A 7,732-nucleotide genomic window follows, 5' to 3' on the forward strand; every position below is an offset into this window, starting at 1 on the left:
CCGTCATATTGCATACACTCCACCACCCATTGCTATACGAGTATCCCACCATCCGGTGTAATACCCTATCCCCATAGTTGATGTAGGTTGGTGGCACCTGGACTGTATCGTGACATTCTCCAACATGTTCGGACGCTTAGGCCGGACAGAGTCGGTAGACATGGAGAACCCCTTCGCTGGCCTTGTCTACAAGGAGGGAAGGTCAGCAACATCTAGCTCCCGAACCACAAACCGAGACACAAACCACCTTCGCAGATCTAGGACCCTCCGCCTATGCAAGACCTTCCCAATGGGAACACATGGATGATGAAGATCCATGGATGAGGGAATTCCAAAGGCAAGACCCCAGTTGAGGGGATATTAGGAACTTCCAAGGTGGAACGCCTTATGAAACCCCAACAGTCCAGGTGCCACCAACTTACGTCAACTATGGGGATAGGCTATCGCACTGGATGGTGGGATACTTGTATAGCGATGGGTGGTGGAGTGAGTGCAACACAACGGTGGCACTCTCCTTCTCTTTTACAACCAAAGGCTCTTAGGCCCATAGGGTGCCAAGGCATATTGCTATTCTTTCCATCTCTCCCTACTAGTGGAAACAGTGCTTGTGTTAACCATATTAAAGCACTTGGGACAAACCTGGTATTAGGAGGTGGTCCTAACTGGTTCCCAAATAGTGCTTGTGTTAGCCTCGCACCTCCAAGGCTTAGGTGATTTGGGATCAAACTCCCTGAGTTTGATCTATACTCCTTTCATGGCTATTTCCATTGACATGGCTATTTTCGTTGACATAGATCTAAAATGTGCACGTTGCCTGCAGTTTTTGGCCTAGGGGTGTTAGTTTGGATTGAATCTGTGAGTCAATGTCAATACGTGAACAAATTGAGAAATGGATGGATCTTTGTTCCACGAATGCCATCGTGACTCTGTGCATGTTGCCTGCAATCTTTGGCTTTGGGGTATTTGGGGATCAAACTCCTTGAGATTGTCCGTTGAAGTAGATCATGAAGCCTAATCACTTCCAATTACTGATTACCCTTCAGTGACTGTACTTTGTGGATGTTAACACCGTCCTTGCCTGGTTGTAATTTCAAGAAAGTTATGTCTCCCAATTCTCGTTCTCTAAACTTTAACCTTATTTGGCAATAGTTTGTTATCTGAATCAATCATATTGTAATTATATGATCAATACTTGGGAAAATCACAAAATATGGGACTAGTAATTATATGTTTTGTGACCGATACCTAGGAAAACCATAAAATGCCAAGAGTCTTTATAGATATTTTATTTTGAAGGAAAGAAAAGACGTACAACTTGAACAATCGGAGGCCTTTTGAAAGAAAGAAAGGTTCGCAATCAGCAGGAAACTTGATTGTCAATTGGAATTGTTTGCAAAGAGGAGCGATTGAAAAAAAGGCAGGAGGGAATACTACTTTTTGAGAGAGAAAGACTGATGAGAAGTTGGGTCCCTAGCCCGTCGTAGGCTGGTTATATAATTAAAGCACAAGCGAAAATGCAATTTCTTTTTTCAATATTTGATAAAATTATATCTTCCTTTTTCGTATAAGGGAATAAGATAACACTATGACCACGTAAGTCCTCATATAATCATCTATCTAAATTGAAGCACAAGTCAAGGTGCTATCCTTACAATTCCATTATTATAAGATTATATTTTCATAAGGCCTAATATGTTTTACAACTATTAAGAAAGTTCTTGTTGTTCTTTGCGGATGCCCACCATGGATACGTTGTAAGAGCGAAGTGCCTCCTCCAGTTTGATCCAGGCTCGAGGGTCGTCCTGAGATTCCTCACTAGAAAAATTCAGTAGCTACACGGCACGGCTATAATCCTTGCCCTCCTGAGCTCTTGTTATTGCTTGCTGCTACAAGTGAGAGTTGTTGGATTCAATGTCTTTTGGTGTCAGTGGCTACATGCTATTGTTCTTGGCCTCCTGAGCTCTTGTTATTGCTTCTAGCTGAGTGTCATCGGATTTTTTGTCACCCCCTACTATTGTAGCAACTGCTGCCACTGTGGTTAGTCTTCCTTTGCCAGTCCACACTCGAGCAATGCTCACAAAACCCGACTTTTAGTGTAAAAATACCGATTGAAAATGAGAAATCCCGATTGGAAAAATGATATGCCTTTCTTAATAAAGGGTTCAAATGAAGGTCTAAACTTTATTTTAAAGGCACACATGAAAATAGACTTTAATTAAAAGATTGTGGTACAGATAGTCTTTAAAATAAAGGGTAAGTTTGAAACGTGCCTTTATTAAATTATGTATATATATACACTAGAACTATTGGTATAATATATTTCATATGAACTGTAAGAGCCATGTATTAGTATAATATATTTTATATGAACTCTAGAGGCTAAGAGCCATGGTTGAATGGTTCAATCTTGAATCCTCATGAGCCATGAGTCATGTTTGTCTAACTAAAGTCCAGACTCCAGTCATAGAGTGATCATTCCTCTTTAATTTTACACTTAGCCCCTCTGGAGTGCTGCCTCCCTCCCTTTTGAAACTTTCTTCCTCAAGACTCATCTTTTCTTTTCTTGGGGACTCAGGAGTCGGGAGTCAAACACACATAGTCTACAGAATCTGCTGCCCTTATTATACACTCACAAGGTGGAACTTGGAAGATCGGAGTCTTGGACTCGAGAGATGATAGATCCAATTCTGGAAACTGATAGCAATGACATACGAGGCTAAGGGAGAACTGACTTTTGCAAGGTTGCAAGTTGCGAGAATGGCAACGTTCAAACGGAAGTGGGGTCACGGATGATTGCTCCTAGGATGTCAACGACCAGGGACGAATCGATTGTCGCTTCAAAGTCCAAGTTGGTTAAACTTTGAGGTTTCACGGAATACTCATAGGCGTAATGCATATTGTTGGGTTTTGGGAGATTGAATTTGCGGGGTGAGCGGCTCATGGACGGAGGAGAGGGCAAAGTTTAGAGTTGCAGGTTCTTCACCGGCCGCCATCGTTAAGTCGTAACGATGATTCATCTCTCCCTTGCCCAACAAGGTCATGGTGCTGATATCTGCAATGCTACGCAGGTTGCAAGTCACCCTTACGGCCATGCCCTCGTCTGCTGGCAAAAGTGATTTGGCGAAGAAATTGCCATGCGCTCCCGCTTGAAGTTCCCATCCCCTTCAATGTCTCCTCCATCTGCACAATCCGCCTGCACAGCTCAAGCCTCGTACTCACTCCGAGTCATTGATCAGTGATGGAGCAAATCGTAGGGCTGCATGCAAATTCCTCAAGGATTTGAGATGGAATACACATCTCTGGGTTCTCACCGTGAATGCGATGATAGGAAAAGCTTTAGGAGAAGAGATGTGGCTCTCATATAAGGAGATCAGTGGACTCACAGGGTCACACCGAGATGTTTGCTCCCGTATTATGAAATCTGGTCCTCTGCACAAGTGCTCAGAGGGAGAGAGGAACAAGAGAAATAGAGAGACAGAACGATGAACGATCTCGATTCCAGCATCAGTTTTTCAAAGTCCCAACAATGTTGGCCTCCTGTTGTAGGCACGTACTCGGTGCTCTCCAATCTAGCGATGCGCTTCTAGTGTATGCTTTTGCAGAGTACAAAGTCCTTAAGCCGTCTTAAAAATTGAGAATAGGCCTATCAGGACTCCCGAGTCTCGACTCCCTCAGTTGGTGCCCATCAAAGCTAGAATGCTTATTCCCTCAAAGCTCACGGTTTCTTTTGCAGGGATACATTTTCTTTGATTGGGCTCGTTTTAAGTGGTGTGGCGATGAGCGAGATGGAGTGGAAGGAGGGTACTGTCTCTGACATAGTAAGATAGGCTTTCATGCCTTTTTGATTCTACAGGAAGTTGTCTCTTTAGGAGGAAATTTCCTTTGCCTTTTGTATTTGGGTGTTACTGTGATTCAGCTCATATTGAGGTAGAAGAGGTAGAGGAAGTTTGGTTTGCTGTCAGACATTGTAATCTATTTGCTTGTGAATTAGACCTCTACATGTTAGTCTCGAATTTCAATTTTAAGCCTCAGTTTGAAGTCTTTTCGACATGCCTCCCCTCTCATTTGTGTAATGTAGGTGCGCATGATGGGACAGATGTGTGAAGCTTAACTCAAGAGGTATGCAAGCAGCAACTTTGCCTTTCATACAAATTGGAATTTTTCATTTGTTTTAAATTATTAATGTAAATATCGTTACAAGCTATACCTCATGTCTCGCAAATATGAGAGATGGCATTTATTATATCATATGAATTTCTAGCTATAATTGTAGCTTTCAAAAATAGAATTTTAGCATTGCATCCTCTTGTGAATGTTTTGCAAGCCTAGTGCTTTTACAAAGTTGCATAGCGTTTCTCTCTTCCTAGTTCACAAATTGCCCATACCCAAGTAGATTATTCTAATATGTCCCATCAAAGGACTCTTTTCAACTTCCCTCGTTTCACCCAAGAGAATTCCCCTCCTAAGCGCTCAAAGAAGAAGCGAATATCTCGAGATGAACAAGAAGAGGCTTCAGTTGAGATGGTGAGTTTCAATGCACCCGAAATGGAGAGAGATTTAGAAATAGAATGTTGTAGACAAGCTTGGAATGAAGCTTGGACTGTTGTCTTTGAGTGGGCTTATTTTGACCATTCTAAGGCACGGGTCTTTTGTAAATATTGCAAAAATGACATCCATTCAAAGAGTGAATTTGGTAAATTGGGATCTGTCAATGTGCAACACAATGCACTAACAGAGCATGCTAAAACCAGAATGCATGAGGACGCAAAATATATGTTTGTGGCAAAGAAAGGCCCTTCAATTGAAGATGGCATGAATAGGTCAAAGGGCACTGCAGATCAAGCCACACTTAATCTATTTGCTATAGCATATTATATTTCAACAGAGGACATGTCCTTCAGCAAGTATACTTCACTCTTAGACTTGTTGTGCTTTTGCAAGTGCCCGTGCATGACACAAGACCTTTATCACAATGATAAAGCTGCTACAATGTTTGTCTACTTATGTTTGTCTACTGGAGAAGTGAGGCTCTCTTACAACAAACTGTTCAAAGGGTGAAGGCCTCCTTATACTATAGTCTCATGATGGATGAGTCCACCGACATTGGTCTCATCCAACACCTAATTGTATATGCATCTTTTATGGAAGATTCAGAGCCTTTTATAGCCTTCTTAGGCTTGCTAGAAATTAAAGGAGGGATAGCAAGTTGTTTGTTTGAATCTTGCATGTACTTTTTGTCTCAGCTCCATCTTGATGCTACGAGGTTAGTATGCCTTGGTACAGATGGTGCTTCATCCATAATTGGTCATGTGAATGGATTGGCTACTCGTATGAAACGTGTGAGTCCCTACATGACATCTATCCAATGCATTGCACAAAGGATCAGTCTTTGCCTTTGTTAGACGCAATCAAGGGATCAACATCTGCTCAAGAGATCGATAAGGTTGTAAATGAGATTGCTGTTATGCTTTCTAAAAGTGCTTTGAGAAGCTCTATGTTGAAGAGCCTTGAGATGGAATTTGGGTGTGCAGATTTGAACATGAGTCACATTCACAAAATAAGGTGGCTAAGCAGAGCAAATGCTGTGCATAAATTTTGTGAATCTTATGAGCCACTCCTTGCATTTCTAAAATCTGAAAACAGAGATTTGTATGCCAAATTGAGTGACTTTCAGTTTATATATAGTGTTCATTTCATGGCAGATATCCTTGACAGATTGTTTATGCTGAGCAAAATATTTCAAAGCACTTTTGTTGATGTCTCATTAGTGGTTGGGATGGTAGAGGCTGAAATACGCTTGCTTTAAATGCAATTTATGGACAATCCAAAAGTTGATATAAATGCATCTACTTTTGATAGCAGGGGGCTCTTTATTATTCCTGATTATGGATCTATGAATGGGCAGCTTGTTGGCCTAAGATCTTCGGTTTATGGCAACATATATAGGTCTTTCGTGATTCAAAGAAACATTGATGGATCTGATATGGATAAAGCCATAGAATTTCAGAAAGAATTCTGTTCTTTAGCGATCCACAACTTGCATGAAAGGTTTCCTGATAGAGGTCTTATAGGTTGCTTTAAAGCATTGGCACCATGTAGTTTTCCAAAGGGAAAGTCTTATAAAAATTACGGATTTATTGAAATTGAGACCTTAGCAGCTTTCTATGGTTCAACCAAAGTGTTGGAAGGTGGAGAAGTTATTGGTCCTCTCATTGACAAGATTGAGGTAAAAAAAGAGTATGAATACTTCAAAGCACAAGCTCCTCATGAATGGAATGAGCGAAATCTGCGAGACACATGGGTGCCAATTGGTCGAAATCCAAAGACAAGCACAAAATATCCTATGTTGTTGAGATTGGCACATTTGTCAATGCTCCAATGCTCTAGTACAACAGCATGTGAAAGAGGCTTTAGTATTCAAAATCTCATCACACACAAAGTCAAAGCATTAAGTTCACGTAGCTTGGATGCATTGATGCGTGTGTCTATTGAAGGTCCTCCACTTAGAGAGTATGATTTCAGCAATGCCATTGATTTGTGGAGAAATAGTGCAAAAACCAGCCGTCATATTTATGGCGAGAACACAAGGTATGTTTCATAGGTTTTATATGTTTTCAGTAATTATATAATGTACTTCATTAAACTTATTTTATTGTTTTAAGTTGTAGGGTTGATGGGATTCAAAGAGGTTGAAGCTCGCTAGATACTAGTTAAAGCAGTTTTGGTGATGTTTGTAAGTACTACACAGTAAATGTTTCTTTCAATTAAACTTTAAAGTGTATCTTGTGCAAGATATTAATGTAGTATTTTATGTCTTCCAATTGATCTTGTTTTTTATTTTAAATTTTAGGTTTTTGCAAAGGATGTTTCAAGGTGTCATATTTATGCTCTATCTATTAGAAGTGACACTAGTGTACTTCATGCCAATAAGCTGATTTTAGTCCATCGTCCCTGATAAGCTAATTTTGAAAGAAAGGATGGTAATAATACTAACCTTGTCTTTATTGGAATTTATGTTATGATGAAATAAATTATAAGTTTTCTTATAAATGATCATGGTTTATTAACATTGTATGTTGTGTACTTAATTGCAGGCTTTTTTAAAGAGAGATATGCTTTTGTCATACATGTTATAATTATCATAGTGTCTACTATGATACATATGTATAATATGGCACTAGGTGTATTACTACAGCTTATGAAAATGCTTTCATGTTTTGTGACACGTATGCTTTTGTAACATTTTATTATAAGTATTAATATGTTAATTAATGTGGAAGTAGGTTTTGAGGTTCTTGTAGAGGTTTTTCGTAGCATGCATCAGGAAATATACCCAATCGAACTTCAGCAAATTGTGTCCAAATATTCGGTAACACGAGGTCAAGCACTTCATGGGCTTCCTTCCATCGATCCCAGAGGATGCACACTTTCAGGGATGCCCACTTCAGTTGAGCTGGAGGCAAATAGAGAACCTTGCCAATGACTGCAACAATGGTGTTGAGCTTAGGCAACAAAATCTCGTTAAGTCATGGGAAATGTATCCACACAGAGCACTCATGAAGCAAAACATCTTGAAGAGTGAAGGATGTGCTCCATGGTATAGCATACACCAGATTACCTCTGTAACCCACTTCGCTCGGAACCAACCATTCTCTCTCTCCCACATTGAGCACAATGGCTTGATAGAACCCTTGTCCCACAAACCGAAAATCTACTAGAGTAGCTTTGCCCT

At 40.3% G+C, this 7,732-nt stretch overlaps 1 long non-coding RNA gene across 1 annotated transcript; it reads left to right on the top strand.

Moving 5' to 3' along the window:
* The first annotated feature begins 2,520 nt into the window (after nucleotides 1–2,520).
* Nucleotides 2,521–6,555, top strand: LOC147891389 (uncharacterized). The gene is made up of 3 exons (XR_015542633.1): nucleotides 2,521–2,848; nucleotides 4,079–4,119; nucleotides 5,863–6,555. It is a non-coding gene; the product is annotated as an uncharacterized LOC147891389 (long non-coding RNA).
* The last annotated feature ends 1,177 nt before the right edge of the window (nucleotides 6,556–7,732 follow it).

The sequence above is a fragment of the Dipteris shenzhenensis genome, chromosome 18 (genome assembly GCF_047967505.1).
Source record: "Dipteris shenzhenensis isolate YYH24624 ecotype China chromosome 18, Dip_SZ_1.0, whole genome shotgun sequence".
NCBI lineage: Eukaryota > Viridiplantae > Streptophyta > Polypodiopsida > Gleicheniales > Dipteridaceae > Dipteris > Dipteris shenzhenensis.